This window comes from Equus asinus, chromosome 17 (assembly GCF_041296235.1).
Source record: "Equus asinus isolate D_3611 breed Donkey chromosome 17, EquAss-T2T_v2, whole genome shotgun sequence".
Lineage (NCBI taxonomy): Eukaryota > Metazoa > Chordata > Mammalia > Perissodactyla > Equidae > Equus > Equus asinus.
Genome location: NC_091806.1, coordinates 8,254,888 through 8,265,752, shown reverse-complemented (window position 1 = coordinate 8,265,752; position 10,865 = coordinate 8,254,888). Strand labels below are relative to the sequence as shown.

At 38.4% G+C, this 10,865-nt stretch overlaps 1 non-coding gene across 1 annotated transcript; it reads right to left on the bottom strand.

Moving 5' to 3' along the window:
* Positions 1-749: 749 nt before the first annotated feature.
* On the bottom strand, positions 750-856 carry LOC123278192 (U6 spliceosomal RNA). Its single transcript, XR_006515444.1, has one exon. It is a non-coding gene; the product is annotated as a U6 spliceosomal RNA (small nuclear RNA).
* Between the last annotated feature and the right edge of the window lie 10,009 nt (positions 857-10,865).

Here is a 10,865-nt window from a genome sequence, read left to right as displayed (position 1 = left end):
AAAACCAGGGGCTCTCTACCCTCTAACCCATGTTCCTGCAGGCTACCTCTCTTTTTGAATACTTCTAAAACTTTCTTATGAAATGCTCCTCAAATTTTCCACCTGGGTGAGAGTACTGTGGAATACAGCATGCATGGTGAAGTGAAAAAGCTCTCAGGCCCTGGACTCACACCATTTGATTCAAATATCATTGCGTTCATCCATTCAGTAGCTGCATGACTTTCAGAAGTTCACTAACCTCTCCCTATCTAGATCTGGGAATAATTCTAAACCCTCTGTTGTTCTAAGACTTGAATGAGTTAACACATGAAAGTCACCTTAAAAAGAATCCCTGGGTCTGGCCCCGTGGCCGAGTGGTTAAGTTCGCGCGCTCCGCTGCAGGCGGCCCAGTGTTTCGTTAGTTCAAATCCTGGGCGCGGACATGGCACTGCTCATCAGACCACGCTGAGGCAGCGTCCCACATGCCACAACTAGAATAACGCACAACGAAGAATACACAACTATGTACAGGGGGGCTTTGGGGAGAAAAAGGAAAAAATAAAATCTTTAAAAAAAAAAAAAAAAAGAATCCCTGGTGGTGGGAGGTACTCTTTATGAAAGGTACTCTGTAAATGAGCCACAGCTATAAATAAGAGCAGATGTGGAAGCTGAAGCTCAGAATGGTGGATGGAAGAGGTAACTGAACTTAGGTCATCTAATTCCAGGTCTGATTTTCTTACCACTGTAGCAAACTGCTTTTTATTTTTATTTTTAATATAGAACGCTTCATGAATTTGCAAGTCATCCTTGCACAGAGGCCATGCTAATCTTCTCTGTATTGTTCAAATTGTAATATATGTGCTGCCGAAGCCAGCACAACAAACTGCTTTCTAACTGCTTAACCCAACTTTAAATACAGATCTACTTTCTCGTCTATGATGGAGTCTTAGGTCATTTTGTCTAGGAGTGTCCCAATCCAATTTGAACGTGCTTCCTGTGAGTTCCATTTTGAATGTCCTTTCCAGTTGGGCAGACCTCTGATATGAGGACCTCTTTCCTTACCTAGTCATGTCCAGCAGAGGATGTACCCTGTTCTACTTGCCTTTTTCTCTGAGTCTGGGAAGCTTCCTTTCTTTTAAACAACTTTTTTGAGATATAATTTAGATGCCCTAAAGTCCATCCTCCACTGGGTTTAACTACAATTCAATGGACTTTAGGGTACTTACAGTTGTACAACCATCACCACAATCTAATTTTAGAACATTTCCATCAACCTAAAAAGAAATTCCAATCCCATTTACAGTCACTCCCCATTTCCACCCTCTGCCCTACATGATCACCGTTTCTGTCTCTACAGATTTACCTTTTCTGGACATTTTATGTACATGGATCAATTGACTTGTGTTCTTTTATGCCTTGTTTTTTTCACTGAGCACAATGTATTTGAAGTCCACCATGTTTTCATGTGTATCACTATTTCCATTCTTCTCTATTGCCCAATAGGATTCGATTGAGTGGACACGCATTTTTTTAATTCACTCTGAAGGTTATTTCTACTTTTTTTCTCTTGCAAACAATGCAGCTGTGAACATCTGTGTACAGGTCTTTGTGTAGATATATATTTTTATCTCTCCTGACTAGATAGCTAGAAGTGGAATTGTTGTGTTGAAACTGAGGATGAAGGACTTAAAGTTTCCCTGGATTAGGATGAAACTGTGCTGTACCAACAAGGTTAAAGAGGGAAACAAAGCAACCAGTTTCTGAGCTTGCCCTGCACAACAGCAGGAGAACTGCTGATAAGAGAGTAGTTTGCTGACAGTCCATGGTCTGACTAAGTACCTTCCAGGAGCACTGAGAAGCTAAAATGGCTGATTGTAAGCATCATATGTCACAGACTAAAGATCTACTGAATGCAACCCATAGAATTCACCCTGAATTTGCACAGGTAGCCCATGAACTAAGATGAAAGACACTTGCCCCTCCGCAGGGGACTCTTAGAAGTTCAGCTCCCAAGGCCACATGCTCCCCGCCCTGTCTTATTCTCACAATGTGCTTTGGAAAAATATTTAGAACTGCATGTAGGCAAGCTAATCTGAACCAGTAGAAAGAATAACTTGTTAGCAGAAGATTTATGTCCTCTACCAAAACTGCTCCTTCCATCCCAGATAAGGAAGGAACTGAGGTTTTCTTAGATTCCTCAGGAATGTTGCATTCAGCACATCTGCTACAGAGAGGTGCCCAATGTTCTGTGGTCATCCATCACCTGACCCTGAGACCCTGAGATCACTCCTGAGACCCCTCCCAACTCCATTTGCCCTATATAAGTCATTTCCAAATCGATTCCCTTTAAGTTGAGTCTTTTTAGGATGGTAGTCCACTATCTTCCTATATACTAGCTTATTGCTTATTAAAGTTCTTTCTCTACCACTGTTTGGCCTTTTATTTTTCAGTGAGTAGATTGAGCCCTTGCTCAGCATCAGCATCACATAGTATCTTTGTATTTAACTTTTTAAGAAACTGCAAAGCAGTTTTCTAAAGTGGTAGTACCATTTTACATTTCCATCAACAATATATGATGGTTTCAATTTCTCTGTGTCATCACCAACGTTAGTATTGTCTGTTTCATAGCCATTTCAGTGGGTGGGAAATAGTGAGGGGTGGGCATTTTTACAAAGGTTTTGATCTAAACTAGAATATAGATGAGTCTCAGCATCTTTATTTCATTTTAACCTTTTTCCTGCTTGAGATGCTTAAGAGGGTTCAAGACCCACCTGGACCAGTTGATCCCACTTTTAAGCAGGATTCCAATAATGTTCTTAAAAGTGTGCGCATGCAAACATGCATCCATAGCAAGTGCTTTTCCAGTTGAGGCACAAATCCAGTGCTTTTCCTTTTTTGTTTTAATAGAATATTTAATTAAATTCTTTAGTAAATTCAAGTAAAGCATTAATTTTAGCTTATGGAAATTATTTTCATAGTTCTCAGTACTTGATTTAGATGCTCACTAATAAAGAGCCTTGGAATTAATGGAAGAATGGAAGTCTATGAGATTGGGTAACACTCATTTGTAGGAAACGAGGAGAGGAATGGGATTTTTGGATCAGTCAGTGGCCCTCCCAGCAAGAAATGAGTCACATTTTGTCAGTTCATCTTTCTCTAACATAGTTTTACCAAATGACATTCAAATTGTTAACGTGAGGGGTTTTTTTCCAGCAAGAATTACAGATTGAGGAGCCCAGTTTGTCTCTATATTGTATGCACTTACACCACACAAACCTGGCCTCCCCACCCCTGGGGAAATGTCATAACTCTACTGTCAATTCATCAAAGCTGCTCAATGCGAGCTGCCATGGGGCACAGGAGAGAAGTTAAAGTTGTGGCCCTACACTTAAGCACTAACACTTTAGGTGGGAAGACATGAGTTAGGGCGTAAATCACAATGATTTCAAATCATTTGCCAAATTGAATATACTCTAGGTACACAGGGTAGGCTCGAGGAGGTGAGAGTTAGAATTCTGAGGGACAGCTTAGTGGCTTAAACAGGTGATAATGCAGATTTGAAAAACTTCCTAGAAGTCCTATGAATGTAGAATTTGAAGGAGCCTAAGATATCCTGACATCTGGCTGAGCAGACATCATATTTTCTGCTATAAGTTTGAAAAATAGCAAATGTCTCAGCAATGGGAGGAAAGGAAATTTGAACAGAGGAAGTAGGTGGGCATTATTATCTCTATGCTTGTCTTACGTAGTTGAAAGAGAAGGGAGGGAGAAGTCTTATTCCGGACACCTTCAATTATGAGTCGCTTCTCTCTATGGCTGGACATTTGTCCCTTAAATGAGACATTGAGCATACTTCCCCGATTACCTGCAACCCAGTCTCTATTTAAACAAAAAGAATGTTTTGTTTTGGGACTATGACAGAGGTTGATAAACTTCTGACGATTATGTCAATTAACAATAAAACAAACCAAACAAGAACCAAACAGAAAAATTCAACCTCTCACTCCTCTAAAGTGAATCCTTTGCATGATCCAAAATTCACAGAAATAATTTCATTTGTTTTTTTAAAAAGTCTTGATTACTGGTGGGTCTCTGTTCAGTTATACCTGAAAGCATGTTTTAGGAGAGGATGAGAAAGTTCTGCAGTAGTTAAATTTAATATGCTCTATGCTGTCATTTGGTTTTAAATATATTTAAAATGTACTTGTTTTTCTCATAGACTCCTTAGGTCAAAGCACACACTTTAAAATTCTATCTACAGAATTGTTATAAACTCACCATAAAATTTTAGGCAAACGTTTATTAATTTCATAAAATAGCAAAAAGTTCATATTCCTTTAGACATTGGTAATACCTATATCATATATAGAACCTTAAGTAAATGTGAAGATGAGAAAAACGTATCTTTGAGAGAAGTAATTTCTCCTAAGATCAGACAGCTAGTTAGAGGCAGAGCCTAGCCACAAGATGAGGTCTGTCTTCTCCAAATCACAATATTTTGCCTTGTTTATTCCCAAATTAAAATATCCTCATAATCTAAAAATTTGGCTATGCACCTATGTGTATGCAAATAGGAAAAAATTAGCAAAAAGAATTTTCCAAATATTACTTATAACATATTGTCACAGAAAGCCCACCATTTATAGTTGATTTATTTTTAGCTTTAGTTTTATCTAAATTGTTATTATTCAAAATGAGTCAAAGCAAGGAATAACATAAAAAATTGAAATTGATTATATACGGCCAGTAGGGTTATGAATTTTAAAAAACATACTTTTTTCTATTTTCCAAATTTCTGCAATTGTTTTTTTGAAAATAACTGTCATAATTTAGTTGCCTGTTATAAGCTAGTATACCATGTATCTTTTCACTCCTATGCCATTAATGCCTGACACAGGGTTGGTACTAAAACATGTTGACAAAATGAATGGATGAAAGCAATGAATGAGCTGTGCTAACTTTCTTACATGAAATGTTTGTTTCCTTAATCATCATTTAACATGAAGAGACTGCAGCTCAGAATGGTTGAGTAAACTGTCTAAAATCAAATGGCTAGTAAGTAAAGAATTGACATTTAAAACCATTCTGTCCCATTATTATGATGATGGAGGTATTTATTTTTACATCAGAAACTCAATATATCTGAAAGTTTAACGTGAACTCTTCAGGCAGGTGGGTCATATTGATCAGAAACAAAGTGTGAGGGTGTTTGGTAAACTGATGGGTAGTTTAGATTTTACTCCGGTGGCTGCCCAAAGCCAGGCCTCTCTCCCTCCCTACCACAGGAACAGCACAGCAGACGGAAGGAGAAGGCTCTGGAAACTTCTTCTCCTGTGAACCTGGGAAGTATATACCTGGATGAGTCCTAACTTCTCTGCTTACTTTCTTAACTATCAAAATGTGTGCAGTTGTTTTTGAAAATTAAAAAAGGAAAAAGAAAACGATTGACAAGTTTTTCCCTTCTCCAAACCAGAATTTTTCTATAGCAGAGAAAGGCTGACAGACTAGCAGGCTTCCAAATACTGTCTTCCTAATTTATTGCACCGTGTTCTGGGCTCTCACTGGCTCTTTCACTGAGGTCTAAGAACAAGCCCCAGATGGCTCCTCTAAAACTAACCTCTGGGCTCCAGGCCTTGGCCAGTCCATCAGGCCTTTCACTCCCATTAATAGATCTTTTACCTGAGTCCCAGAAGTCAGGGATGGAAATATGTTTGTTTCATTGGTTCCTACATTGCCAAGAGATAAATCATTGAAGACCATTGGAAAGATTTAAACCAAGCGGCATCTTCTCCCAAAGATGGCAATTCCTGGCTTCTTAGACTTGTGCTAGCTCCTGTGTCCTGCAGTGTGAAGCAGGGCTCTGAAAGAGAGTCACCAGACTCTATTTTAAATTCTTTCATTCTCATTCTTCTTTCAAGCTTCTCTTATTTTCTTTTTTTTCTTTAGAGTTTCTGCTGCTTTTTAAAAAATATTTATTTTCAGATGTACATCATAATATATTTCAAATTCTGTGTAGATTACATCATGTTCACCACCCGAAAACTAATCATAGTCCATCCCTTCACATGTAAGCCTAATCACCCCTTTTGCCCTCTCCCCTCCCCCCTTCCCCTATGGTAACCACCAATCCAATCTCCAATCCTATGTGTTTGTTTGTCATTGTTTTTATCTTCTACTTATGAGTGAGATCATATGGTATTTGACTTTCTCCCTCTGACTTATTTCACTCAGCATAATACCCTCAAGGTCCATCCCTGTTGTCACAATGGCTGGATTTCATCATTTCTTATGGCTGAGTAGTAGTCCATCGTGCATAAATACCACATTTTCTTTATCCATTCGTCCCTTGATGGGCATCTAGGTTGCTTCCAAGTACACTCTTTGACACCAGTCTGAGCAGCATATTTTTAAGTACCATGTCTGACCGGGCAAGGGAAACAAAAGGAAAAATGAACAAATGGGACTACATCAAACTAAAAAGCTTCTTCACAGCAAAGGAAACCATCAACCAAACAAAAAGGCGACAGAACAATTGGGAGAAGATATTTGCAAACCATATATCAGATGAGGGGTTAATATCCAAAATATACAAAGAACTCATACAGCTCAACAACAAAAAAACCAACAACCCGATTAAAAAATGCGCAAAAGATCTAAACAGAGATTTCTCCAAAGAAGATATATGGATGGCCAACAGGCACATGAAAAGATGCTCAACATCATTAGCTATCAGGAAAATGCAAATCAACACTACAATGAGGTATCATCTCACTCCAGTCGGAATGGCTATAATTAACAAGACAGGAAACAAGTGTTGGAGAGGATGCGGAGAGAAGGGAACCCTCATACACTGCTGGTGGGAGTGCAAACTGGTGCAGCCACTATGGAAAGCAGTATGGAGCATCCTCAGAAAATTAAGGATAGATCTACCATATGATCCAGCTATTCCACTGCTGGGTATTTATCCAAAGAACTTGAAAACACAAAGGCATAACGATACTTGCACCCCTATGTTCATTGCAGCATTATACACCATAGCCAAGACTTGCAAGCTTCTCTTATTTTCCTCTACTACTTCCTCTTTTCCAACCTTATTTTCACCATGATAATGCTAACACTTTTGAGTTATTTGCTCTGCAGTGCACAGATTTTATAGGAAATAAATATCATATTATAATATTCATGATAACGATTTTCGTTTATCAAGTACCACCAATCCTGTAAAGAATCTCCATTTTAGGTTACTGTATATGTAGAGAGATGATTAAGCTAACTGTTGGTCTCATATCATATATCTGTATATATGTGTATATGTGTGTACACATATATATTGCATTTATAGGAAATATTAATCAAATAAATGTATGCAAAATTTTCTTGTAATAAAAAAATCTATTATATAGATGATTATACTGTATCTAAGAGACAGTAACTGACTTACCCACTTAGTACACAGCTACGTATGTGGCAGATCCAGAATATGAACCTTGCTCCATTATCAAACCCATGCTTTTTTCTTTTTAAAAAAAAGCCAAATTCTCTGTTATTAAAATTTGTAATCATGGCTCTTGCTCTAGCCGTGGACATGGCTCTTAGTATTTTATTAATCTTTTGAACCTGACTATGGCTTGCAGCAAGGAGAATCACCTGGTGTACTGGAAAAAGCAAGACAAAGGGACGTTGTGGGCATATGCATTTTAACCCTGTCAGTTCCCATTAAAATGCCAGTGGAATAAAAACAATACAAAAAAAAAAACTTGTATCAACATGGGAATTATAGAAGGATTACATTCAAAGCAAGAACAAACAAATAAAAGTCAACCAAGCAGAACACATGTTCCAGCCAGATAAAATGATTTGGAAATTTGCCATCTTTTCTATGCTTTAAAACATATTATATTATATGAGAATTATCCATTTCTTGAAGATTTGAGCTTTTTCTTGTAGTGTCAGGTAAAGAGCTTCGTACTATTAACTCAGCAATTTTTAAACTTTTTGATTACACATTCATAGTAAAGAATTTTAGAGCATTTATCCCAACAGATTCATACAGCATATGAATTTTAGACCAAGTTATCACTCGCGTTCCTGCTAGTGATAAGAACACTCACATTGAGCACATATTAAATATTAATAAAGCATATTTTATTCCCTGTTATTTTACATACAAAACATATTATAGTAGATCTAATATTTTCTCCCCACATCCTATTGATTTACCTTGTACATCCATATATTATTTGTATACTAATGCCACCTTACACTTAGGTAATCTGATTTTTTCCTCCACTAATTATCATAACCCTGCCTTACCATCACTTAGTTGCAGCAAAACCCACGCCCGATCAAGGTAATTGAATAGTCATACTTGAGGATGCTAGTCCATCCAGAGGGTTTGATGTAGGGAAATGGTTTATATGGAGTGACATTACATCTTCCTAATACCTAGGGCTTCCCCACTGCCTTCCAAGGACCAAGTTATTAAAAGCCTCTTCCTTTCTCTCTGAGTTTCTTAAGGCTAAAGGAAAGCACCGATTTGAAAACTAATCATCTGGTTTCCTAGTTTGTCTCAGGAATTTGTTGTAAATGATGCAATGAATAAACACACTAAAGAAAAGCATGATTTCTTTTGTAGGTTCATACAGCAGACCATAAAAAATATATATACTTGGCTGGCGGTAACATCTATCAAAGTTTTTCAACAGCCCCATATTTTTTACATTCCTTCACTGCCACCGGCAGCTGCCTCTACATATGTTCCTTGATTTTATGGGTGCATTACGACAGCATCAAAGCTGTTGTAACATTGCAGGCACGTTTTTATGGGGAGCGATTCCAGCACTATGCCATCCGGCCGGCCCACCCTGGCCTTCTGTTGCTGGAATGGAATGGCAAAGGCATTTAGTGAAGCGGGTAGAGAGTAAGATAGAGAGCGAATGGCCCAAGATGGATATCGCCTATCCTCCCTGCTAGAGCAGGCTTGGAGGTTATCTCTTTTAGCAGCTCATCAGGGCAACCACCATCTCTAGAGGTGGCCAGGAGGGCAAAGCATTGGAGCATCCTCATTTCTGTGAGGAAATAGGCCATGAAGAAGCAATTTATAACCTCCATAATGACAGCATGATGTGTATATGTGGCTAAATGAGAGTGTTTGTGTTCCAGTAGGGTGGTCAGAAAGATTATATCATTATTATAGTCGCATGTAATAATTATGTAATTATGTCATTAACATTGAACGTTTAGGCTGTATCTACAAGAGGGATGCATCTCTAACAATACTGCATCTGGGGGCCCCATTTTTCTTTTTAGATCTAGATAGCAAATGAGCAGATGGTGTGTGGGTAGCCTTGTTGGCCCCCAGATGTCCTTAAGGTCCCCAGACACCATCCCCTTCCCCCAAGACTTGTCTCTGCTCTCTGTGCAGGATGCAGACTTGAACACATCTCACCTGTGTCTCACAGTAAAGAAGTGCCAGGCACTGAGACTAGGGAGGAAGGATGCAAGGATGTGTGTGAAAGAGGAAACGGAGACTTCCCTCTTGGCTTGGGAGATAGTAGCTCATGTTACCACCTTTAACACTCTGAACAAGGACTCTTTTAAAAGAAGAAATGAGGGAGACTCTTACATTCTTGGGGAAGTTCCACTTTAATGCAACATTCTGGGTCTGGGTTTTAGTCTGTACTGGTTCCAACGTAGTGAAAGCCAATGTCCTCAACGTGATCTTATGTTTCAGTTAACCAGATGTTAACTAACCACTATGAGCATTAACTAGACATTCACTGATTGATTTTAATTTTGAGGTAGTACACATTCAGGCATGTTTTCATATTCAGCTTCCACTGTTCCAGGCTTTATGCTAAGTTGCTGCCTGACAATTGCTGACTTCTTGATGCTAATCCATCTTGAATGTCTTTGACAGAAAAGAAATACAGCATTTGTTGGTGTCAAAAGGGACCTCAGAAATTAGCCAGTGCACCCTCACTCCATCTTACATCTTATGCTGAAGCATAGAGAGAGGCAGAGGTGATCTGTTCAGGGTACAAAGCAGAGGAGAACGGGGCACAAGTGAAATCTTCTGATACCTTTTCCACTGTCTGTTTTCAGAGTTGCTTTCAACTGTAGGCTTGGATGTCACAGTGTCCTTATCTTATAGGTTGTCGCTTCTGATTTGCCTTTGATGCACTCAGACAGTCCTTCTCAAAAGGATGTATATTTTGGGTATATTTTTCCAGGGGCCATGATGGATTGGCACTGAGCCCACTGTAATTAACCTCCCTATACGTCTGTTGAGTGGGACCGCACCTCCTCAAATGTGTACCCCTGGATAGCGACTCCATGTGCTCTTTCTGTCTTTTCTTTGTACAGAATACTCAACATTCTTCCCAATGGTCCAAACACTTACTAACTGGCTTCATCCCTGTGAATTTCTCTGCTGACATTTTAAACTAAAAAAATCATAGAATCACTGGTATCCTGTTTTATCACTGTTATGACTCTCTTGGTCTCTTTTTGAACATTAGTATACAAAACACTCAGAATGTATATTGTCTTGGCATTATTGTTTTATTTTTTGTAAATTCTTTACTTCATAGGGGAATCTTCTGGATTTTTCTTTGTATTTCATAAATTCATGCTAGGCATCATCTTTTAATAACACCCATTCCTCTTACTATCTCCTCGGTAAACCCCCAAATTAGCAGATTACACTGGTCTACATTTTCTAATAAAATTCCGCAGAAGCAAAAGGTAAAAGAAACTATTTTTGAATTTGTAAAAATAAGGATAACTCAAGAAACAGGCTCTGAATGAGACACTTTACAAATAACGCTTCTAATCTTTACAGTAAATTTTCAAATTGAGTGTTATTTGGTATTTCACAAATGAGG